At 48.4% G+C, this 26,327-nt stretch overlaps 1 protein-coding gene across 2 annotated transcripts in view; it reads left to right on the top strand.

Moving 5' to 3' along the window:
* Positions 1-26,327, top strand: part of Tcf7l1 (transcription factor 7 like 1) — a 156,888-nt gene that overhangs the window by 42,805 nt on the left and 87,756 nt on the right. The gene's annotated exons all lie outside the window — the stretch shown is intronic.

Here is a 26,327-nt window from a genome sequence, read left to right as displayed (position 1 = left end):
TCTGGGTGTCTGGAGCTGAGACTGCAGGTGGGCTGCAACATTCACCCAGCATTTAAGAGGGTCCGGGGATGCAGACTCTAGTCTTCATGCATGGAGCTGATGTTACAGGCAGCTGTAAGGTACCAACTTGGGTATTGAGAACTAAACTTGTGTCCCCTGGGAGAGCCAGATTTGTTCTTTAATGCTGATCCCTCTTTAATACTCTCCAGTCCCAAGTATTGGCCTTTGAAGAATATCCGTTCTAGGGATAAGACTCATCCTCACACCCAAAGCAAGCACTTGATGGACTGGGCCATCTCTCCACCCCCACTCACAGATTTCTAGTTACTCTCGTTTGATCGAATCTTTTCAGTTCACATTGGAACCTCGGAGTGATATTCTACGCCATCTGGCTCCCAAGAGCATCTTGTGCTTGTCTTTTACATTCTTGGTGGCCTCCAAAGCAAGGGGATGACAGCTGACCGATGGGGTGTTTCCCATGTTCCAGGCCTGCTCCTAGTATTTCCCTATCCCCTCATGTGCAGCAGCCCTGGAAGGCAGACTAAGCTCATTGCCTCATCTTACAGATAGGAAAACTGAGCTGGCACAGGGTCACGTGACTTGTCTAAATAGCAAGCAGCCAATGGCTTCCTCACCCTCCGAGCTGTACATAATGACAAGCCACAGTCTAGGAAGAGCCCTAGCCAGTGGCCCCTCGCCCCTGCATAGCTTTGCCTGAGGTTTCAGCTGCTTCTCTGTTCTAAGGGAGGGGAAGCCGGGGAGGCTGTGGGTGGTTACAGGGTTCCGTAGATCTCAGGGGCCAGCTGCCGTGTGGCTCTGCCTGGCAGCGATTTTGGTGGGACTAGGGCAGAGCCTGCCTGAAGAACAGGTTCATGAGCCCCTGACAGAGAGGGCTGTACATTGTGGTGTGAGAACGGTTGGGAATGCTTGCCTGTACAGTCTGATGAGCGGCCAAACACTAGGTGTAAACCAATGAACCGTAGACCAGCTCAGTGAAATGTGGTCTCTCATATCTGCAATCCTAGTGCTCGAGAGGCTGAGGCAGGAGGATTGCCTGGGCTACATAGTGAGACCTTTCTCCAAAAATGGGAAGCTGTGGATTGAGTAGAGGAGACAGATAGTTCACTGGTATCGTGCTGTGCAAATATGAGGACCTGAGTTTGGATACAGAGAACAAAGCCTGGTGGATCCCCAGAGCCCACTGGCCAACCAGCCTAGCAAAATCAGTGTTCAATGAGAGACCCCGTCTTCCCCCACCACCACCAAAAAAAGAGAGCAATAAAAAACACTCAGCATACATGCTCACACAGTTGTAAACCCTTCTCCCATATCTCCATACAATACAATACACACACACACACACACACACACACACACACACACACACACACACACACAGAATCCATAAGGCAGCTTTGGGGATGGAAGGGAATATTCCCCCTGTGGCTACATAATCAGAGGGGACAGAGCCTGGCTGGAGCAAAGGGAAGGGTTTCTATTTGGAAGAAGTGACCTGGAACATTCTGGGTCCCAGCAGAAGACAGCCTGTCTTCTTGCCAAGTCTGAGATCTATGGTCTTTGGGACATACACGCAGTGTCTCCTGAGTGTGCTTCTGGGGTTCTCTCTGTACGTCACTGGCCCATCACTAGATGACATTTGGCAGATCAGTTTAATAGGTGTCTTATATTCTTGTCCCAAGGCTAGGGCAATGTGGAAGGTGTTCCAAACACAGAACAGGGCTTCAAGCATCCCATATGGATGAGGAGACAAAGCACTGTGCAGTGGGTTAACCCCACGGACTCCATGAAACCCAAGGCCACCCTGGGCAGCCCTTCAGATACAGAGTGCTAAATCACACCGGGAGAGGAGCAGTCTGTGGCTAGGACAATGCAGGATGCAAAGGGGAACTTGAGGCGTAAGTGAAGTGCACGTAGGAGAGGACAGGGAAAGATGGTGGAGTTAGACAAGACCCGCCAGAGCTGAACTTGACTGTAGATGGACGACGGCCTCTCACACAGCCTGGGACCTGGCTGGGCTTGCGGTTCTAGCTACCAACTTGTGAGAGTCGCAGGCCCTGGCAACCCCGGCGTTCATTCTCTGTGAGCTGAGGTCTTGATGGAAGTGCTGGATACTCTCAGCTGAGAAGTGGCGGGCACCCAAACTGGCGCCAGGAATGGAGGGCGGCAGGAATGTGTCAACACCAGCAGCTGGATGACATCTGATACTGGCTCTCCGAGACTTCTGCTTCACCCATTGTTAACATACCAAGCAGGCTGTGAATGAATGAATGAATGAATGAATGAATGAGGTAGAAGGGTTCCTGCATGGGTCCTCCCAGACGAGCCAGAATAACCCTGGCCGTCTAACTCCTAGGGCTTGTAATGCCGGCCTTTGACGCTGGGAACCCTGTTTTGAGTAATGGCCCTGGAGAGCAGATTAGACTCAAAGCCAGTGTTATTATGGTTTTGGTTGGGGCAGAATCACTGTTTTTACAAAATAACTCCCCCAAAAGTTTTTTCTGGAGTTTATCTGTCTTCCAGAACAGTGGTACCTCTTTGAGTGAGTCTCAATATTACACAAGGATGAGGATTTCTGGGCTGGGGAGATGGCTTAGTCAGTAAAGTACTTAACTCTGTAAGCAGAAAGGTCCAAGTTCAATTCTCCAGAACTCACATGAAAATGTGACTTACACATGTCTGTCCTCAACAGGACTGCTGGAAGCAGGGACAACAAAATTCCTAGGCTTTCTGGCCAGCCAGGCTAGCCAAATTGAAGACCTCTGGGCTCACTGAGAGACCCTGTCTCAAAAACTAAGATGGAGAGTAATTGAGGAAGATACCTACATTGATCTTTAGCTTCTACATGGCCACACACATGGGTGTACACACACACACACACACACACACACACACACACACACACACCATACCACACCCTCATACTTCTCTGTCTCTCTCGAGTTTTTGAAACAGGGTGTGTCTGTAGCCTTGGCTGTCCTAGAACTTTCTCTGTAGATCATGCTGGCCCCAAACTCAGATCTGCCTGCTTTCCCCTTCAAGTACTGGGATTAAAGTCATGCACCACATCACCTAGCAAAGAAAACATGTTGTTTTTAATTTTATAATGATTTATTTTTTATTTTATGTGCATTAGTATTTTGCCTTAAGTGTGTGTCCATTTGATCCTCTGGAGTTACAGACAGTTGCGAGTTGCCATGTGGGTGCTGGGAATTGAACCTAGGTCCTCTAGAAGAGCAGCCAGTGCTCTTAGTCTATATTTTTCTTTAATTTTAAATTTTATTTATTTATATTAAAATTTCTGTGCTTCTGAAGTCCTTCTTCATTGTAGAAAGCCTGAGAATTGCTTGGCTTGGAGGTTCCCAGCAGCAGCAGCTGCTGGCCGGGGACACCCTTTGAGAAACCCTGCTCTGAGGCGTTGTAGTTCCCCCTTGAAGGGCTGCCTCCAGCCGAGAGATGAGGGGTGAGAGCAAATGGAAGTTGGGTGCAATGACCCCACTTTTCACCCCAAAGGAACTTGACCAGTGCAGTCCTTTCATGTGCCCGGGAGGAACATGGCATTGTCTCTGCTACACTTCGAAAGATGGCACCGAGCCTGCTTTAACCTGGCCTCTACCTCATAGTTCATTTCCAAATGAATTCCAGCCAAGCGTCTCATTTTCTAATAGGCACAAGATGGCAGATGATGGGGATGGCTCGTTTGGGAATGTGCTTGCCATGCAAGTATGAGGACCTAAGTTCAGATCCCCAGTCCCAACACAGGAACACGGGCACAGGAACATGTTCCTACTAGCCCAGGGCTAGAGAGGGGGACTTCAGTTCCTAGCGCCGGAGTGGAGCAGTGGGGCAGTTCACAACTGCCTGGAACTCAGGCTTCAGGGCACCCACATATACAAGTACACACATGCAGAGATATACATACACACAAATTAAAACAAACAGCTTCCTCAGGCAGATGGAATTGAATCCTGGGCCAGAGGAAGAACACTGTAAATTGTAGTCATATTGTTCTTCTACATGATGGACTTGGCTTTGGATGGTTCCTTCTTGATTTTTTTTTTTCATCATTGTTGCCTCGTGGACTCTGAGACCCTTACACCTCCGCTTGCCTAAATAGCATTTACTTTTTAATTAATGTCATAGGTCAGTCCTGATTTGAGGCATTACCCCTGGGTGGCTTAGTCAATAATTGTTCTGTGTTCTATCCCAGCACTCCTAAGGTTGAGAGACTAAATAAAGCATCTTCAGTAAAATGAGGGAAGGTTTGATTTGGTGTGGATGTGGGTGTGTTGAGCAGAGACTGAATTACAAAGCTCAGATCAAGGCAGAGAATGCTCCAACAAGTACTGCTCAGATCCCTCAGGCACTTCAGGCCTACCTGTGTGTGGGGACCACAGCTTGAGCAAAACTGAAGGAGGCAGAGATGAGAGAGGGGTTGTGGGGAGCACTGAGCATCACCCATTGAGACCTCCATAAAGTTGAGCTGCAGTGTGGCAGTAGAGTTGGTGTCGAGTGTAGTTCTAGGGGGCTGGGAGAGTTAGGGTTTGACTTGGGGTGCATACCAGAGCTACTTGTGTGGTGCTTGCTAGGTTCTGTGTTAAGGAAATGTCTTTGGGAAAGAAATTAGATTAGAAGAACGAGGAAGTGACCAGGCTGGAAATCCATTCCGTGGAGCAAACCAATGTCCAGCCAAGGCTCGAGGACCAGGTAGGATTTGAGTGTCAGAAGCAGGAGTGGGGGAGCTCCGGTCAGCCGATGAGCGTGCGATGGGCAGAAGAGGGCTTTGACAGCCAGGAAGAAAGCCTGGCCCGGTCTCTGGTCTCCAGCTGAGAATGAGCAGGAGGCAGGCAGAGGTGGTGTTCTGGAAAACACAGTTTGTCAGATAGGAGTGTGGGATCATCTGTGCCAAAGGTGACCCAGAGGCAGCAGCTCGCACTGATTGCATATGAAGGAAAATCAGAGGACAAGGGGCAAATGTGTCAGCTCACAGGACAAGCCAGTGGCCCCTGGGGGTCCACACATGTATGTCACAGTGATTACAGGAGTCTGCATCTCTGGCTCTCACTGCATGGATGTTGGAGGCTATCTTCCTCACAGAGCCGAGCATGGTGGGAGATGATCTCCTCGGCCCGCTCTTTTCATGCCCCTACTCACTGTGAAGACACAAGGCTGTAGCTCCCCCTAGGCCTGTGCTGCCCTTTCTGAGCCCACTGGGCAGGAAACCAGGTCCTTTCTGTTTGATTTGGCCTGTGACCTCCTCGTAGGGCCAGGTGTGCTGAGCATGCACTCACAGGGGTTATCTCTTCCCATCCTCCCAGCACCCCTGTGAGGCAAACACTCTCACCATCTGCTCTGGCATTTCAGAAATGAGGAAACAAGCTCCCAGGCTTACAGAGGTCATGGCCTGCCTTGAGTTCTCTCAGCAAAGTTCAACAGCAGGTTCTGCTACATCTGGGTGCCTTGGCTCCACCCACGGAGTATGTGATCTCTATTGTTCAGGATCTTCGAGAGCCTGGTGAAGAATTCTGTGTTCTTCAGGACATGGAGCTGGGCATCTCTAGGCAGGGCAGGAGTCGAGACTAAGGGAGGCGCCAGTGTCCAGCTAGTGTGCACTGGGAATAGCTAGAGCGTTGACAGTCACCAGCTTGTGTAACATACCAACATAGGAACTCGGGAACCCTCAGTAAAGAGTCCTCCTACTGGGCAAAGTGGGAACCCGCACCAGTGCCATGGGTTCAGAGTGGCCGCAAACTGCACACGGAGTTTCCTACAGAGGTCGCACCTGAGTGACGGGATCAAGGGGTCTCTACCTGAGGTGTCACAATGGCACTGAGGTTCTGACTGCCCCTGGCTTGGGGTCAGAGTGTGTTACAAAGCTGCAGCTCATGGCCTGTGCTAGTTTTGTGTGTTGAATGTGGGTGTGTGTTCATGTGTGTACAGGTGGGTGGGGAATCACAGGACAATCTTGGGTTTGGGACCAGTCACTCACTGGCCTGGAACTTTGCCAAGTAGGTTAGGCTAACTGGCTCTGGCTGGGATCTGTCTGCTAACTCCTCCCAACTTGCCATCCCTGGGATTACATGCAATTACCACCACGGCCAGGTTCTTATGTGGGTTCTGGGGATTGAACTTGGGTTCTTAAGACTTGAGTAAGGCAAATGCTTTACCACCTAAACCATTCCCTCAGCTCTGTGGTGTGCCTTCTGTGACTTGTTCATAGGGTGATATTGAGAGTTAGGCAGTCCCTGGTGACTGCAGTCTTGGTTGGTTGAGGCCCTGCCTCCTGTTATAACTGCTCCCCGCTGCTTTATGAAGCACGGTGATGCTCACATCCTCTCAACCTAAGAGATGTCTTAGCAGCGAATGTTATGAATATCTCCCCTTCTTCTCCAAAGAGCTGTGGTGGATTTTCCTCACCACCGAGGGGCGCCATGCAGAGATGGTGTTCTGATTCCCTTCCCCTTGGGTGGTACAAGTGAGGCTTGATAGCTGTTTGGCTCACGGGACCCCACGCTTGCTCGACTTAAATTTCTGCTCTCATTCTTTCTGTGCTGTGTATCCCTCATGTTACAGGACACAAATTCACAACTCAGGAAGTGGCGTCACTACCACCCTTTGGCTCCCATTGTGTTCTCTGAATCAGCAGGGATGATAGACTTATTTCTCAAACGTTTTTGGGTTGAAAGCAGATCCCTACCACAAAATGCTGAAACAGCGATAGAATTCAGAAGGACGTCCCTTGTAGTGAAGTAGGTGTGACTTGTGAGAATGTCATCTTTTTCTGTGACCTCTCCCACCCTCTCTGTTTCAAGTGCACAGTGTGCTCACTTTCCATTTCTCTCCCTTTCGTAGCGTCCATGGCTGCCAGCTGGAGGGACTCGGTGCTCTGAGTCCTTTCAAGATTGAGTACGCTCACTTCTTATCTCTTAAGAAATTTTCCGTGTGATTCCCTAAGCCAACGATTTGACTGTCTAATATGGAATTTCAGTCATCTGGGACAGGCTGGAGGGAGAGGAAGACTACAGGAAGGCTCTCCTTGTATCTGTGATTGCAACCCCACTCTTTCTATGTACATTATATTTGTGCTTCATGGTGACCCATTTGTGTGTGTGAGCATGCACACGTGTGCTAGTATGTGTGCACACATATGTGCTAGTGTGTGTGGAGACCAGAGGACAACTTTGTTTTTAAAATGTTATTTTTAATTCATGTGTGTATATGTGTATGTGTCTTAGTATGCACATATATATGTACAGATGCCTGCAGAAGCCAGAAGAGGGTGCTATAGGGTATTTGAGCCACTTGGCACGGGTGCTGGGAACTGAACTTGGGTTCTCTGCAAGAGCAGAAAGCACTCTTAAGGACAGAGCAATCTCACCAGCCCCCATCTTGTTTTTGAGGCAGTGTCTCTCATTAGTCTGAACTTGTCAAGAAGGCTAGGCTGGCTGGCCAGGGACCCCCAGGAATCTGCCTGTCTCTGCCTTCCCAGTGCTGAGATGACAAACTCACATCACACCATGTTTTTTATGTAGATTTTGGGAAGCTGAATTCAGGTCATTAGGACTCCAGGACAAGCATTTTACCAACTGAGCTATTGCCTTAGCCCTCATTGACCCATTCTGAGTAGTTTTTATGTGGGTTCTTAAGGGTGAAATTGATTCCCTCCTCTCTGTGCGGATGTCCTGTGCTGTGGCGTCTTTGTTGAGAAGGCTGCCTCTTACAACTGAATTGCGTTGGCACTTATATTCGAGAATATTGTGCTGTGGGGAAGGGATGGGTTGTTTCAGTTTTCTTCGTTGTGTGTTCTTGATCTATATATCCAATCCTTTACCAATACCATGCTGTCATGATTAATGTTGTATACAGCAAGTCCTTTGTGGAAAGAATTTTTCCTTTTTTCTTTTTCAAATTGTTTTCCTCTTCTGTGGAGAATCCATAGGAAGCCCAGATAAAATGAGAGCTGTAACTGTCCAGACCTGAAAAAGTATGCTCACACAGAATCTTATGTCTGTGAATGAGCATAGTACCTTTATTCAGAATAACTACAACCTGGGAAAGACCTCCTCTTGTCTCTGTCTGTCCAGTTCTGAGATAACCAACATACCCCTCACCTGGCTTTTTTTACTTTTATGTGCATTGGTGTTTTGCCTTCAGGCACATCTGTGCGAGAGTCAGAACTTGGAGTTACAGACAGTTGCTGCCATGTGGGTCCTGGAATTTGAACCCGGGCCCTCTGAAAGAGCAGTCAATGCCCTTAACCACTGAGCCATCTCTCCAGCCCCCTACACCTGTTTTTTATGTGGGTTTGGGGACTTGAACTCAGGTCCTCATGTTGGTACACCAAGCCCTTTACTGACAGAGCTATCTCTCCACCCAATATCCTGTTTTTCATTGTGTGCTAAAGTTGGTTATGCAAGGTCTAGCCCTTGGGGGATCCTGTGCAAAGGATACATAAGACTTCCCTATGTGCTTCTTTTAAATTCCCTGTGAATGTGCAATTACTTCAAGTCAGGAGACGAAGAAAACACAAAGTAACATTACATTGTCTGATAACAATGTTAAACCTATAAAAACTCAGATGTGTGGTGGTTTGTGCAGGAGGGAAGGAGGCTTCATCTGATGTCATAACACTTTATTTCTTAAAAACAAAACACCCTGGACTTGTAGCAAATGTAGCCAAATGTTAACATTGTGAATCAGGACAATCTGATTTACCGTTTCCTTGTTACATGTTTCCCTGCCCTCTTAAATCTGTTTGGATCATTCAATTATTTTGAAAATAAAACGAATGTAAACAAAAGCAAGAGTGATGCCCAAGTATTTCCGTGTTATCTTGGACTGCTCACAGGATTGGTCGGATCACCACTGCTCACTCGCAGACATCAGCTGCCCTCTTCATGAGTTACCGACTGTGGCTGCAGAGGCTAAGAATGCCATGCATCTTTTTTATTATGACACACTAATTTCATTTTAATTGCTCATTATAGTATTGCATTATAAGGAGGCACTATCATTAATTACCTTTGGGGAGGCTGTTGCTAAAGCAGTGTGATCTGATCTCTGAGGCTACAGCCACCCTTTTCCTAGCAGTCACCTGTCTGTGAACTTTCAATACTGGCCTGAGTCAGACTTCCCTGCTTCTCAGAGTGGAGTGTCCATCCCGTGTCCCCCCTCCCCCACAGTCAAAAGAATTCCAGGTGGGTGGTTCTCCCCTTCCTGGCTTATTTAAAAATATGTGTCATCTAAGGAAACACACACACACACACACACACAAGCATAGAGGAACCTCCCAACATAGCAATGAGTGACACAAGAATGGGCCCGCGCTTCAATCTTCATTTAAATATTGGCTGTGCCCTTTGGAGATAATTTTTCTTGGTGACATGTTAAACAATCTCAGGTCAGCTGCAGTCCTTAAAGGTCACTGTGGGTGCGAGGAATGCCGCAGACGAATGTACAAGATGGGCATGCAGAGGCGTCCTTCAGCACAGGCCTTCAACTCACACTTAAAGAGCAATGCCTTTTGACTCGTCTGTTGGATGTAAATTTCTGTAGCTTCTCCGCGGAATGCCCTAGGCCTTTGGTTGCCACAGTGGGGGGAGGGGCGCTCCTCTCCAGTTGGCGGCTGGGGGGGGGGTGTCATTGAAAACCCGCAGAGACGTCTTCACACTGCTCTTTGTGGTAGGGTGGCCTCCCTTCCCGTGGGCAAAGCCCAGGCTGGAGTCCTCCCGGCTGCCCAGTGGCTTTTGTGTGCACGCGGCTTTCAGCTCCTGTCCATCAGACTGAATGGGCCCATTCAGGGGCATTCATGCGCCTCCGAGACCCTGGCTGCCAGGACACAATCAGCTGAGAGGGCTCTGTGGGCTCTGCACAGGCACGAGAATGTGCCTCCTCTGCCTGCCTCCAAGAACCCCGATTGTTCGGAGGAGCCAGCGGTACAGGAGGGAGCCCAGAAGGGTAACGGTAACACCAGACAGCCATTTGGGGTTCATTCATGCTGTGCCTTGCCCTCCACCCCCAAAATGGAAGGAATAGAGGGCGCGAGCAAGCCCAGGCGTGCTTGGGTAGTTTACCTTTGGCGCTGACCTTCACCTTTTATCTTTGTATACACCCACTGGTCTTCTGCTAAGAGTGGAAACCTTTATAGACCTCATACCAGAAGCACTCAATTAGTGCCTTGAATGAATGAACGGAGCCTCTGCTGCTTCCAGGTAGCCCCGGGTATGGAAAGCACTAGAGTATTCTTACTGGTCTTTGAAGAGTCCCCCGCAGTTCTGCTTCTTGGGGTGTGGCCAGCCCATACAAGAGCATGGGATCACCTTGTGTATTAAGGACAGCAGAATTTGAGGTCTAGAGATGTCCTCATTTTCGAGGTAGCCTTAGAGTCTAGCCCATTGGTAGCTCGGTATCTGTGCTGGCAATCCAGAGCCTTCCTAAGGAGCACCCAGACCTCTGCAAGAGAGGGGTGCCCTACTCTGAGCAGACTTGGGAGCAGCTGGTGCTACATGTGAATTAGAGGCTGCTGGCTTAGATGGCTCCACATGTCGTGTACCATTTGGTAGCCAACATCCTTAAATCCTCCAAGTCCTTGTTCCAGTTTGTATATCAACTGTGGGTCAGACACCCCAGAGCCACACAGAGGACGGGACATTGTTGGAAATCACAGGCCAGAGTGGCGGAGAAATATTGGGGACTGTGGGGACCGCAGCCACGGCAGACTCAGGAACTGCAAATGATCCTGAAGGATTTTCTCTCGGGAATTAATGGAGTGCTTTAGAAATAAGCCTTTATTTTTTTTTAAGATTTTATTTATTTATTAATAATATGTATACAATGTTCTGCCTGCACGCCAGAAGAGGGTACCAGATCTCATTACAGATGGTTGTGAGCCACCATATGGTTGCTGGGAATTGAACTCAGGACCTCTGGAAGAGCAGCCAGTGCTCTTAACCTCTGAGCCATCTCTCCAGCCCGAAATAAACCTTTATTAAGACTGTCTTTATTTATTTATTTTTATTCCTTTAAAAAGTTCTACTGAAGAAGGGTTTCTCACTCTAGTCCAGGCTGACTTGGTAGCCCAGGCTGACTTGGTAGCCCAGGCTGCCCTCAAATTTACAACTGACGTTGCAGATTGGGTATCACTCACACCCTCGTTGGTGGTAGATGCTTTAAAACATTATTTTTAAGATTTTATTTGTATTATTTGGGGGGGTCTGCTGGGGTAATGTGCAGAAGTCAGAGGTTCCAGCTTCTCCCTGGTGTTGCAGATACAGGCAGTAGTGAACTGCTGGATATGTGTGCTAGGAACCAAACTCCAGTCCTTAACAGGAGAAAACACTCTTGACTGCCAAGCCCACCTTAAAAACAATCTGTAAGAGCCCTCCCCCCCCAGGCTTGGAAGATATGTAACGCTTGCTGTTCAGATAAGGAGCTGCCTTTGGATCGTCAGAACCCATGCAAAGCACATGCGTGTTGGTAAACCTGACCTTCCTGTAGTGATAGGGGGAGGAGAGACAGGAGAACACCTATTAGCCTGGCGGATTGCAGCAGTGAACAGGAGACCGTCTCAAGCAAGGTGGAACGTGAGATCCTACATCTGAGCTCGTCCTCTGGTCTCCATGCACATGATGGCACATGTGCCAGCCCGCCCTCTCTCTCTCCTCCTTCCCCTCCCCCAACACACAGTCTTACAGTTCAGTTAAGGAAACTTAAAGCATAGCATGGAACGCTTTACAAACTGACAATAACTGAGGTGGGGACAGTATCAGGCTGAGGGCAAGCAGATGAAAATACGCGCCCCTGTCATGCACCCGGGGAGCGGGTCACAGGCCCAGGAAAGCTGGCATTCTTTCCAAGGAAGCAATTAACCTGCTCAGTGTCGAATAGAGTAGTGTGGGTCTGCTTAACACGGTGCTGGCGTCAAACCATCTGGTCCCAGTAGCTCATCCAGTAAGATACGGGCACTGCTGGACCCGGCGGACCCTGATCCTGTGCTGGCTCAGTCTCTGAGCCCACCTGGCTTCTGCTTACTCAGCTGTGGGATGGGAAACACTCTCTCCAGGATTAGCCAGCACTGTGTGTACCTACTTAGCTCATTCTTCATTGGAAGTAACCAATTTCTCACAGGGGGAAGTTACTTCATATTCTGGTCTGGGGTTGGGGTTACTTTTCTCTGGGAGGGGATAAGCAGTTTTGTGGCATGGAACACGCTGTTGTGGTCTTATCGTCACCGCGGTTTGAGTCTATTTCTCCACTGGCTGGGACTCTATGCTGCATATGATGAAGCAGTTATGTGGCCTCATATCCAATTACCGGTGCAGCCATAGCTAGCTAGGGAGACAGTGGTCTCTGCAGCTTCAGTTTCCCTTTAATTTCAGCCTGGAAAAGATGCCTCATCTTGCAAATAACAATAGCAATTCCTAGCATCTTCCTTCCTAATCCTGAGTTCACACATTGGAAAGACAGAGCAAGTCCCTCAGTCCCTCCATGCTCAGACTTCCATTTGCAAGTGGATGTTGAATGGCATGGTTTCTATAAAACACAGAGAGCCCTGGCAGATCCAACTGATTATTGATCGATCGTTTCTAATTTCTCCATTCAAATGAATTGTATCCTTACTCCAGAACAGTCAGAGGTTGCTGTGAGCCCATTGTTTGATGAGTCTGAGTAAAATGCTCATAGGTCCTCTGCCCTTTATCCTTATAGGAGGTAGAGGGTGGAGCGATGAGGAAAGCCCAGTTTGTACAGACATTGACAAGTCTCTACTCACCGCTCTCTGCACAGATGAACAGCCAAGGTCCACAGGTTCGGAAGCTGGCAAGGTTGGCAGGCTAGCTGATGTTCAGTCTGAAAGTCTGTCAAAGCCAGGTGGGTGGTGGCGCACACCTTTAATCCCAGTACTTGGGAGGCAGGGGCAGTTAGAGACTAGCCTGGTCTATAGAGATAAGTTCTAGAACAGCCAGGGCTACACAGGGAAACTCTGCTTCAGACAAAACAAAACACAACAAACAAGAAACAGCAACAACAAAATGAAAAGGGCTTTTTAAAGACTCCCTCATGAGGGCTGGGAATGTGGCTTAGGTGGTACAGTACTTGCCTGGCCTCCCCAGCACCTAGCGAACTGGTTGTTTTGATACATACCTGTCGTTCTAGCGTGTTGGTTGGAGAATAAAGAACTGGAGCCCATTTTCATTCTTTGCTATATGAGATCCTATCTCAAAAAATAACAACAAATAAAAAAATGTGTTTAGGGCCTCTGTATATGGAGGGTTGGGGAGCCCAGCATGAGGACCCTCAACTGGAGAGAGGATTGGGAGATCTAAGTGAAGAAAGTCCCTAGAATGAAGATTTCTTAAACACATGTTTTTCTGCCCCAAAAGTAGGACCGTTTTTAAGAAGTGATGTGGGGTGATGTCAGGACTTGACAATGTGGGAATTGTGGAGGCGGTGCCTTAGCAAAGAAAGGAGACAGAGAGGAGAGGATGCCCAAACAAGTAGCTCTAATTCGGACCCTAAGGAAGGAAAAACTCGAACAGGAAACTGGGTTGTGAAGCACACGCTGGGAGTCCTAGCAGCCAGGAGGCTGAGGAAGACTGTTGAGTTCACAGCCCATTTTGTTTTCATTGTAAAACAAGATTTTGCCTAAACTGGCCTTAAATTTGTAATCTCCTATCTCAGCCTCCCAAGTGCTAAGATCCCCCCCCCCCCATGTGTTTACACCATGGCTGCCTTTATTTAGTTATTCCTTGTAGCTCAAGTTGGAATTTTTGATCTTCCCTCCTCATCCTCCCTAGTGCTGCAATTACCAATTCGTATTACCATGCCTTATCTTACCCCTCATTTAAAAAAGGAAAAAAAAAAGTGGGATTTTACTATGTAGCCCAAGTTGGCCAAAAACACTGGGATTCCAGAATAACACCATTCTTGACTGCTTGTTTTCTTTTCTTTTTATAGAAAATGGGGGGGGTTTATTTACAGTTTTCGTTAAAATTGGAGATTCTTGATATGTCTTGGTTTTGATTATAGGACTATTGCAACTTATAGAAAATGAAGCACAGGTCAGGATATGTATGTGTGTGTAGTATGTATTTATGTATGTATGAATGTATGTATGTATGCATGCACTTATGCATGTACCTATGTATGCACACACAAGTTTGGTGTGAGTCCCAGTTATAGGAACTGAGCAATTATCTTTCTCAGGAGAGACAGAACCAGAGCTGTTTCCTTCAAGGATCCTAATTCCTAGGGCCCTTATTAAAACCACCTGCCTACCAATCATTTTGTCTGAGACTTTGTGCATATTTCTATCTTCAAAACTTTAAGTACAGCAAAATTTATTTAAAATTGTCATATCAGTAAGAAGTAATATTGGATCTTCTGTAAAAGCAACAAGAGCATTCCCCTCTGAGCCATCTGTTTAGCCCTCCTCTCCAGCTTCATCTCTCTTTTTGAGACAGGGTTTCTCTGTAAGCCTTGACTGTCCTAGAACTCGCTCTGTAGACCAGGCTGGCCTTTAACTCAGAGATCCGCCTGCCTCTGCCTCCTGAGTGCTGGGATTAAATGCGTGTGCCACCACTCCTGGGTTTGGAAGTCTTTCTTGATCTGCTACCCCCTGACTCATTGAGATAGGGCCTCTTGATTGACACCAGAGCCTTCCCATGCAGGCAGCCCAGTAGCTTCAGACAGACAGCCCCTCTGCCTTGTGAGCATAACCAAACCTCTGCTTCAAACTTGTACAGCAAAAGCTTCTTCCTGGCTGGGCGTTGGTGGCTCACGCCTTTAATCCTTTAAGGCAGAGGCAGGCGGATCTTTCTGTCAGTTGGAGACCAGCCTGGTCTACAGAGTGAGTTCCAGGACAGGCTCCAAAACAATACAGAGAAACCCTGTCTTGGAAAACAAACAAAAACAAGCAAACAAAAAGCACCTTCCTTTCTACCCACAACAGCCAGTCTTTTCCTCACTGTCCATAAATAGCCCAGTCTGATCCTGCTGCCTCTACCTCCTGTGTGCTGGGATTACAGGATACACCACCACCCTCAGTTTGTACAATTCTAGGCACAGAACTCAAGGTCTGTGTGTGCTGGGCAAACATGCTTTCAACTGAGGGACATTGGCAGCCCTTATTACGATGATTCAAATTTTAATTGCATGTATTCATTGTACATGGTGCTGAAAACATCTTCACATTGATTTATTTTAATGTAATGTGTATGGGTGTTACATCTGCATGTCTGAACACCTCATGCAGGCAGTGCCCATGGAGGCAAGAAGAGGGTGTTGGATCCCCTAGGACTGGAGTTACAGACTGTTGTTAACTCTCAGGTGGGTGCTGGGAACCGAACCTGGGTCTTGTGGGAGAGCAACAAGTGCTGTTGACTGCTGAACCATAACATCCCCCACCTTCACCACTTTTAATTGTCGTCCAGTGGCACTGGGTGCGATTAAGTTGTGCAGCCACAGGCTCTCTGGCGCCCCCCCTTAAGGCCCCCACTGCCACTCTGTACCCGCTGAGTAACATCCACCATTCCTCCTGCTAACAACCACACTTACTTCCTGTCCCTTTGAGTTTGAGCATCACGCAGATATTATCATTTCCTCACCAAAGCCATCTGCACTGATGGCTGACGAGCAAAGAGATCATTTTGATTGGGAACATGGGTGCCCCCTTTTCAAAAGAGCCAGTGGGTGGGAGGGAACGGAAGCCCTGCCAATGGGAGCAACTGGAATATTTCAGGCACTTGGGACTACCAGGCATTCTGTCACACAGTGCTCACCCCTTCCTCACAGCAGAGACCCTCAGGGAGCTTTGACAATTCAGGAGGCCCCGGCCATCCTGGTGGTAGGTCCCATGCATTAGGACTTTGTAAAGGGCTTTCAGATGACTCCAATGTATAGTTACAGCCAAGGACTGTGGCTTCTCTAGGACAGCTGTGTTTGTAACCTCTGCCACCTGTGGAGGTGACATCACTCTTGACATTCAAGAAGGAACCAAGCCTTAGTAAGTGTTCACACCTCCCATGTAGGCCATCCTGTTAGGGAGACATGGTGATACCCTGAAGCACAGTGAGCCTTGTTCCTTCATTTCCTGTCTCTTCACTTGGAGTTTCTACTCATCTGCTCCTGTCTATGCTAGCCCCATCTCTGTTCTTTTCCTTCAGTGTGAGATGCTGTTGGTTTTGCTTCCCCAGCTGCTGACTCTAGCAGGGCACTCTGTAAATAAGAGGCGAATGAATGAGAAGAAAGCAGGGGGGAACATGCGCTTCTGCCCAGGGGAAGAAGCCAGGGAGCTTGCAAGCCGGTGCTCCCTGGGGCCCGGCTTGCGTGTAAGTGTGGTACCCGGCTTGAGTATTTGGTGGGAGGAGATGGCAGAGTTCTGAGGACATGGACCAGAAAGCTGGGAAGGGAGGGGCAGGAGCTGGCACTGGCCCAAGCGCGTGAGCGCTGTCAGGGAGACCCTCCCCAGTTCTGAGCTGCCCTCCGGTGCGGGGTGCCTCAGCTGCACTGCTGTGGGTCTGCTGCTCGGGGGAGAATTCTTGAACACTGGAATGGATTATTTTTTAAAATCCTATTCTTGACATTTACAAATGGGGGACAAAAATAAAACCCACACGATGAAGTATTCATGAGATGTCAGCATTCCAGAGACCACCGGTGCTCAAACCAGCACTGCCAGGGAGACACACATAGTGCACTAAGCCTCTAGTGGAATAGCTTGTAAATGTGGCATTGGTTAGGGAGCTTGTAGCCGAGCACCGGTTCTGTTTATGTTTAGGCACACGGCTCCTCCGTGTCAGCCAGATACTTAATGTGTGCCCTTGCGGGGCCTGGCTCAGGGGGTCATAGCTCAGTCGGGTGCGTTTTCACATTTTTTTATGCTCTTTCATGTTCATGATAAGGCAACAGGAACTGCTGTTTGGTCGTGTGGGAAGGCAGTGGGGCCTTGACTGGACCCCCACCTTAGCCACATGGCCATCTAGGCCCACCTGCAGCATTTTTGTGGACAGCCAAATAAGGACTATGGCACTGGTGATGTAGCTCTGGGGAAGGGAGAAAATCTCCCAGTGTGAGGGCCTGGGTTCATGCCACCAAGAGAGGAGAGCGGAGGTGGAGGCGAGAGATACGTGAACAGTGGAATTGAAAGAGTTAAATTGTAAAAATAGGCCAAACAAGATCTAGTAAAAAGTTATCAGGTGGTCTCGAGTGCTCAAGACTGGCTTCCAAATTGCTTTGTATGGTGATGATCTTCAAGATGATCTTGAACTCCTGATCCTTCCACCTTTACTTCCTGAGAGTTGGGATTACAGGCATGTACCAAACATGCTTGTTTGTGGTAGTTTGTAAGGAAATGGTCCCCAAAGGGAGTAGCACTGTTAGGAGGTGTGGCCTTGTTGGAGTAGGCATGACCTTGTTGGAGGAAGTGTGTTACTGTGGGGGTGGGCCACACCTACTGTCTCCAATTACTTTCTATTGCCTGCAAAATGTACAACTCTCAGCTACCTCTCCAGCACCATGTCTGCCTGCACGCTATGCTCCCCACCATGATGATAATGGACCAGCTCAAGTAAATGTGTTCCATATACGAGTTGCCATGGCCACGGCAGCGCCTCCCAACAGTAGAAACCTAACTAAGACATCGGTTTCTGTCGTGCTGGAGATTTGAACCCAGAGGGGCTCAATGCTTGCTAGGCCAGTAATGAGAGAAAGGCTACCAAACATTGCTGTTAAGACCAAAAACTAATCTACCTGTTCGTATTTACTACCGTTTATCTGGGAATCAAGATTTTTCTTCTTAGCTCTCTGCAATCAAAACAAAATTCTAGAATAAATCCCTAAGTAATGTGAAACATGGAAACCTTTAAAACATGACAAGGGCTCTCGATATGCAGCGGAATGCCTTCACTCTTTTCTTTACTAGATCTGATTTTTCTTTTAAGTGTTGGGGGTTTCTGTGGGAGTTTTGCTTATAACAAAAGTATTTCCTCAGTTGAGAATTTAAATAGCCTCCTGAGTGTGCAGAGAGCCCTACCTACCTGGCCGGGTAGTGTGTGTGTTAGCAGGCTCTGGGACAGCTGGCCTAAGGCCAGGGTGATGTTCACCCTGGTTCTTGGGGAGCACAGCTGGGGACCATGCCCAGCCCATCAAGCACGGAGGTTGTGGGGGGCAAAGGCAGATGGATGCTTTGGTCTTTAGCTGTGTGTGCCTGCAGGCACCCCTAGAAAAGTTGGGGCTGATGTTCTTGCACGGAGAGACAAAGACCTCCTTTATAGCTGCAAATGTGGGTGAGGGGCTAAAGCCCTCGCGGGGGACAAGCTTGAAAACCAAGTCCAGTTGGCCAATGGCCTTCAGTTACAGTCACGTGATATTGCTACTACTGCTGAATTTCCTGTTTAGGGTTTTATTAGCTTTTCGTGAAAGGAGACATTGTGAAGAAACTCAGATTAAAATTCAACTTCTGAAGCAGCTGAGTAAGTGAGAAAGAGGGATAGAGGGGCCAGGGAGCCTGGAAAGTCAGAGTGACTACCCAACCAAGTTAAGACCCCAGACACTGCCGCTTAGAGTTCTGGAGACACGGAGCTGGGCAAGGAATGCGGAGCAGGAGCCCAAGGGAGATGGTGGTGGCTCCTTCATTCCCAGTCTCAGGGACCTGGAGAGCCTTCTGATTGGGGCAGCATTTCTCACAGGCTCGGGTTGGGTTAGGGCCGAGTCAGCTTCCCACCAACATACTAATGAACAGCCCACACTAGCCTGACTCTGCCAATTGGAAACAGCTTTGGGGCTCCAGAATAAATGGGGAGCCTAATCAAGACCTGACGTGGGTTTTACCACTGGATGGGAAAGTAATGGAGATGAGACAAGCCGGGTCCCTATGAGTGAGGGCTTGACTTACCCGAGATGAGAAAGGAGAACAAGCCTCCTCTTCCCAGCGCCGTGAAGACGAGCTTTCCTGCCAGGCACGGCTGCACATGCCTATAGCCCTAGCGCTTGGGGTGTGCAAACAGACCAATCAAGAGTTCAAGGCTAGCCGGGCAGTGGTGGTGCACGCCTTTAATCCCAGCACTCGGGAGGCAGAGGCAGGCGGATCTTTGTGCGTTCGAGGCCAGGCTGGACCGATAGCCTCCGAAACAATACAGAGAAACCCTGTCTCGTAAAAACCAAAAAAAAAAAAAAAAAAAAAATTCAAGGCCATCGTGAACAATGTGAAACCCTGTCTCAAACGAAAGATGACACGTTCCTTTCTTGAGCAGTGGGGGCTGGGGAAGAGATTGCATTTTGCTCAATCAGAAGGTAGATGTGGAGGCAGAGGCAAGAATATCTCTGTGAGTTCAAGGCCAGCCTGGTCTACATAGCCAATTCCAGGTATGTCAGCCTCACCGTGAAACTTGAGTTTGAAATTTTCCTAGGCTCTGATGCATTGCTCGGCATTCTGAGTTCTAGGCTATTGCCTTTTTTTTTTTTTTTCCTTCATTTTCTTCTGGTCTTCAAGATAGGGTTTCTCTGTGTAACAGTCCTGACTGTCCTGGAATTCACTCTGTAGACCAGGCTGGGCTCGAACTCACAGAGATCCACCTGCCTCTGCCTCCTAAGTGCTGGGATTAAAGGCATGTACCATGCCACCTGGTGCTAATACCTTTCTTAGCACCTGTGTGGAGAGGGTTTCCTCAGGGTAAGTAATCAGAAAAAGAGCTAGACTCAATTCCCAAGGATGAAATTGCAGTTTGATCCCTACCCCAGTTTAGGATGGTAACTGTGCTGGCTAGTTTTATGTCAACCTGACACGCGATAGAGTCATCTGAGAGAAAGGAGCCTCAATTGAGAAAACCCCTCTCTAAGATTGTGCTGTTGGCAAGCCTATAGAGCATTTTCTTACTAATTGATGGTGGAGGGCCCATTTACTGTGGGCTGGGCCATCCCTTGGCTCTTGGTCCTGTGTTCTACGAGAAAGCAAACCCTGGCATAGCAATGCATGCACGCCTTTAACCTCAGCACTTGGGGAGGCAGAGGCAGTTGAATTTCTGTGAGTTTGAGGCTAGCCTGGTCTACAAAGCAAGTCCCAGGACAGCTAGGGCTGTTATACAGAGAAACGGGGGGGGGGGGCACAGGAGGAGCAAGTTGAGCAAGCCAGTAGGTAGCACCCCTCTATGGCCTCTGCCCCCAGGTTCCTGCTCTGTTTTTTGAGTTTCTGTCCTGACTTCCTTCAGTGATGCACCAATGTGGAAGTGTAAGCCAAGTAAACCTTATCCTCCCCAAGTTGTTTTTGGTTTGACATTTCATCACAGCAGTGATAACTCCAAGACCGCGGCCTCAGTGCATTATCACCATCAAATTCCAGATCACTTCTTTTATCCTACAAAGAAACCTGTACTCATTAACAGTCTTCTTTATTTCTTCCCTCCAATGCCTAGTAACAGTGCCTTTGTGGAGTTGTCCTGGACTTCTATATAGACTGGATAATTTTGTGGCCTTTTGTCATTGGCTTCTTTCATGTAACACAATGCTCTCAAGGTTTGTTTTCTTTTTTTAATTTTTATTTTGAGACAGGGTTTCTCGGTGTAGCTTTGGAGCCTGTCCTGGAAATCACCCCCCTTTTTTTTTTTTTATGAGACAGGGTTTCTCTGTATTGTTTTGGAGGCTGTCGGTCCAGCCTGGCCTCGAACTCACAGAGATCCACCTGCCTCTGCCTCCCGAGTACTGGGATTAAAGGCGTGCGCTGCGCCGCCACCGCTGCTGCCAACACCACCACCACCCCAACTTCTCAAGGTTTATTTATATTGTACTGTGAAACAGCAAACATTCTTTTGACTGGGTGATGTTCCACTGTAATTCATCAGTTCATACACATGTCTTATGTCCACTTGTGGGCTGCTATGAAGAATGCTGCCACGTGCATTCACAGACAAGTTTTGTCTGTGTGTAGGGGAGGGCACATGGTACCTGGGGTACATACGTAGAGGACAACTTGGAGCCTCAGTTTTCATCTTCCACCACATGAGTCCTAGGACTCAAACTCAGGTCATCAGACTTGCTGGCATGCCCCTTTACCTTCTGAACCTTCCTAATGCTGTGACCCTTCAATACCGCTTCTCATGTTGTGGTGACACACACCATATAATTATTTTTGCTGCTACTTCATAACTGTAATTTTGCTACTGTTAGGGAATCATAATGTAAATATCTGTGTTTTCCAGTGGTCTTAGGTGACCTCTGTGAGAGGTTCACTTGACTCCCCTCGCCCCCAAAGAATGTGACCCACCGGTTGAGAACCACTGCTCTGAACCATTTCACAGCCCCAGAAGAGGTTTTATGTATTCTGGGGACTGATCTTTATTAAATACATGATTTACAAATATTCCTCCCTATCCTAGGGCTTTGCTTTTTTTTAAATTTTTACTTTATTGATAGTGTCTTTTGGAACACGAAAGTCTTAAATTTTGATGTCTGCTTTATCTACCTTTTCCATTCTCTGTTGCACTTCAGGTATTCATTCAAAGAGGGATGAGTACCATGACAAGATAGATTTCTAGTGCTGCCACCCAGCTGTCCATACCATGCTGTCCCTTCAGTCACTTACTGTCTGGTCAGGGAAAGATCAGGAACTGATGATTGCTTAGAAGAAAGCCAGAGTGCTGTTGGGTTTCTCCTGGGTGCCAGAAAGGCCCCAAGGAGAAGGCAGTGTTCGCACAGAATCCCGAAGGACATAGCAGAAACACCGGGTCCTTCCCATTCCGTGACTCCAAAGTGTTCCCGGCTGTGTGCTGACTGTCACACAGCGCAGGCTGCAGTGAAATACAAGTTTCTGTGGAACAGTGGGACCTACTCTTTTGTGGAAAGGACAGCTCAAGTGGGAGAATGTTTGCAGGCCACATATTTTTTATATCTTCAGATCATGTTTTATTATCTTGAGGAAGTGATGAATCATAAAAAATGTGATTTCCCCCCTCTCCCCTCAAGAGTCAATATGAATTTAATAAGAACAAGATTACTTTTTAAAACATGCTGGGCTTGGCAGGTTCAACTCCAATTGCGTGTCTTCTCCAAGGGCTGGAGAATTTTACAGGACCCTTGGATTACAGGGCTGCATTTACCTCTTAATCTGAAAGGCACCACATTACAATGGGGTGATCTGGCTCTGCGTTTCCGCCATGTGGCACAGATAAACACCGCACACCCATGTCGCTAGAGAAGTAAGCAAGCCGTTTCAGAGCCACCCGGAAGGGCCTCAGAACTAGCTAGCGTGATCTCTGGTGTGTGTTAGAGTAAATGAGACAGTGAATCCTCAGGCAAGAAGCCCGAGGTAAAGGTAACTGACATCTCCATATACACATGGCTACAGCTAGGAAGTCCAGATAACATCTGTCCTGGGTTCATTTCTGTTGTGTGACAAAATATCCCCGCAGAAAGCAAGTTAAGGAAGAAAGAGTTTGTTTTAGTCCACAGTTCCAGGTAAGGGAGCAGGAACTTAAAACAGTCATGGGACCACACTGGCTCCATACTTACGAGCACTCTTGCTCCTGTACAGGACTGGGGTTCAGTTCCCAGCACCCACATCAGGTGGTTCCCAACTGCCTGTAAATCAATTCCAGGGGATCCAGTGTCCTTCCTTCCTGACCTTTCTGGGCTGCCGCACACATGTGGTACATAAAAACTTGTGTGGGCTCTCACACACACATGTAAAAACCTTATGTAGTCACATCTCACCCACAGTCAAGAACAGAGACCGCTGAATGCACGCATGCTCACTGACTTGCTTTCTACAGCTTACTTTCCTCACTTGTGGTGTAAGACTTCCTGGCTAGGGAATGATGCTGCCCAGAGTGGGCTGGGTCCTCCATATCAACTAACTTGATCAGGACAATTCCCCAAAGGTATGTCTACAACCCTGATAGCCAATCCCTCATTAAGGCTTTTCAGGTAGTGCTAGATGTGTCAAGCGGACAACTAGAGCTAGCCATCACCCCCACGTTATCTTCCTTTGCGTGAGGCAGTAAGCCCAGTCATGCTGGGGGCAGCTGAACTTCCGTGATTACATATGGGCACAGGTGAGCCACTTAACTTGCATTTGTTGTGCAGCTCTTCTCACACTGGGTAGTGTGGGTTTCATTTTGCTGGTAAGCAGCTTCTGTTGCTTATGCGAGGTGTGCTGTGCAGTCTCTTTGGGTCAGACGAGGGAATGGGGACTACTGAGAGGGTAGAGTGTTCAGCAGCTTCCAACCAAATGAGAGGTTGGTGTAGTAACGGAGTGCGGTCTGCTGACCCCTGCTTTAATAAGCACAGGTTCCAGGGAACAGAAGGCACAGCATTGCACCGAAAGGGCCGTCACGAGCGTGCACCCTGGCAGCCAGAGCAACATTGCACACATGACCCACTGGTGTGGCCACCACACCTCCAGGTGATGGCATGGGTTCTTCCATTTGGGGGAGTCTCACTTAGCTGGTCTAGGATGCTTCCAGGCAAGGCGATCAGGCAGAATACTAATGGTGACACTGCTGACAATTTGAGACTCAAGTATTTCCTAGTCAAATACATGGGCATTTTGCATTTCCTTATATTTAAAATCATGGAAATGGGGAGGACCCAAGAGGGTCTGACATTGATCTGTAATCTTCATAGGTCAACATTGATTCAACAGTACTTTATTTTTAATGGCCTTTTTAAAAGGATTTACTTATTTATTTTATATGAATTGGTGTTTTGCCTGCATCTATGTCTGTGTGAGGGTGTTGGATCCCCTGGAGCTGGAGTTACTGACAGTTGTGAGTTGCCATGTGGGTTCTGGGTGCTGGGTCTGAGAATTGAAACCAAGTCCTCTGGAAGAACAGCCAGCGCTCTTAACCACTGAGCCATCTCTCCAGCCCCCAGCTAGAGTTCTTGCTAACAGACATCAGGACCAGAGTGTGGATCCCCAGAGCCTGAGTCAATGCTGGATGGGTGTGGTGGCCTGCTGTAATTTCCAGCTCTAAGAAGGTAGGATGGGGATTCCCAGAACATAATGGTTAGCTAGAGCAGTCATATAGATGAGCTTGGGTTCAACTGAGAGACCCTGCCTCAATGAATAAGGTTGAGAGTGATTTAGGAAGACTCCCTAACATTAAACCTGAGCGTCCACCTGCATCCCCCCCACACACAAGCATTAATACACAGTCATATATGCATGAGAGAGAGGGGGAAAAACCCTGTGATCTTATGTAAGAGACTTAATTTCACACTCCCCCATTTGTTAAATTGAAGCTAGGCCAACGTTCTTGACCCCAGAGATTACTGTGAGGATTAAATGAAAGGATATATGGGAGGGAATCTTCATGCACAGTGCTAGCTTCAGACAGGGAAAGGCAAGCCTCTGTTTTCCCAAGGTCAGTCCAGATTACATGTAGGATTCCAGAAAGCATAATGGACCTGGCCTCTTAGCTTATAATTTTGGAACAAGGACTATGAAAACACAAACATTAAAGTCGCAAATCCAGACTGTGGACTGGAAGATCTAATCCCCAACACAAATAGTTGTGCCTTGTCAACTGCACAGTGTCACTTAGAGGAGGCAGGGCTTGTGCCCACTGACCTGGTCCCCTTTCAGATGTGGCTCGGGATGGGAACAGTGATTGTACAGTACTGGAAAATGCTGTGCGTCTGGACATAGTGGTACACACTTGTCTCAGCATTTGGGGGGTGGAGGCAGGCAAGGTCAGGCTGCAAGGCCAGTCTCAGCTGTATAGCATGTTCAGGGTTAGCCTGGGCTGCCCGAGACTCTGTCTCAAAAGCTTAAACACACACACACACTTTTCTTTTTGTGTGTTATGTGTGATATGTGTGTATATGCATACATACATGTGTCGCACATACATGTGTAGGTCAGAGGGTGACACATAATGTTTTTCTCAACTGCTCTCCACCTTATTTTTTGAGACAGTGTCTCTCACTAAGCCTGGAGCGCCAATGCGCTTTAGCGATGCTTTTTCGATGCTCCTGTCTCGTCGCGTGGGTGCTAGCATTGCAAGCGAGTGCCAACTTGCCCTGATTTGGGAGGAGCTAATGTTCAGTTCTGCATTTCCAGTAGTCCTCATACTGTTTCCACATCCAAATGACACCTCTTCAGCTGTCTCCCTGATGGGAAGCAGTACTGCCAAATAGCCTTGGAGGAGCCCCGTGCCTCCCTGCTTTATTTGGATGTAGGATCACTGTATTCATATGTCTCCCGGAAATACTTGGATGAGAGTTTGAGAGCCTAGGGATTTGCCACTTCCGGCTGAGAGCATTACATCCTTTGGAAGTGTCCTATGTCACACTATGCCAACAGCTGTGGAATTTTAAACAGCCACGGCAACACACGGGTGCTAAGCACAGCTAAAAATAGCCACTCTGGGAAGTGAAGCTGGGGTGATGCCAGAAGCAAAAGGTGGGTGGCTCTGGACCCCAGAGGGGAGGCAAAAGAGAACCGTGCCTCTCCCGGGGCACCCAGGACTGAGATCTGTTTGCTTGGAATCCGTTTGTGCCATCCCACCAAGGAGCCGCACGGCCCCACCCTGCCACACACACAGCTTGCAGAGCAATTCTGCCCAGATTTCCAAAAGAAGGAGCTGTGTATGGAGAGCGGGTGCTCACACCTCTATCCTTGCCCTCGCCCCCCCCCCCTTAGTCCCTCAGGACCCTGGGCAATGCAAGATGTGAGGGATAATGAAGCCGTGCTTTGCCTCAGCAGCCTGAACTGTTTTGTCACAGGGGGAGCCCAGGCATCCTGGCCCCATTAATCCTCCTCCTCCCTCAAGTGGCCAAGCACATCTTCCATGCCCGGCTGCACTTCCTGAGCAGTGAAACATGGTGGCTGTCAGGGTGATGGGTGGCGAGTGGGGTAAACATAGCTTGTTACTACCAGATTCGATTACCGGGCATTGCTTGAAGACAAATGACCGAGGGCCTCTCCACCACTCAAAGGCGGCGGGGGGGCGGGGGCGGGGCCGGGGCCGGGGCCGGGGGCGGGGGTGCGTCTCAGTCGCTAAGACGGGGCCCCATGCAGGAGTCACAGATGTTGTGCAGTGTTCTCACAAACCTGATGCGGGTAGGCAGGGCTAATTGTGTTATCTCAGGTTTTCATTGTTGGTGGTTTGGCACTGGGGACCCTGCTTTAACCCTGAGAATAACTAAAGCCGAGGAAAAGATGCAGACTCAGGACACACAGAAATGTTCGGAAGGAAGCAAAACTGGTGGTGCCAATAAGGCCAGAGCTGTGGTTGCCTCGAGGTCAGAGGAGTGTTGACTACAGTGAGACAAGCAAGAACCTTCTAGAATGTTCCATATCTTTTCTTTTCTTCTTCTTC

This window comes from Mesocricetus auratus, unplaced genomic scaffold (assembly GCF_017639785.1).
Source record: "Mesocricetus auratus isolate SY011 unplaced genomic scaffold, BCM_Maur_2.0 Super-Scaffold_100676, whole genome shotgun sequence".
NCBI classification, from domain to species: domain Eukaryota; kingdom Metazoa; phylum Chordata; class Mammalia; order Rodentia; family Cricetidae; genus Mesocricetus; species Mesocricetus auratus.
Note: the sequence above shows the minus strand (reverse complement) of the source record. Positions and strands in the feature narration are given on the sequence as shown.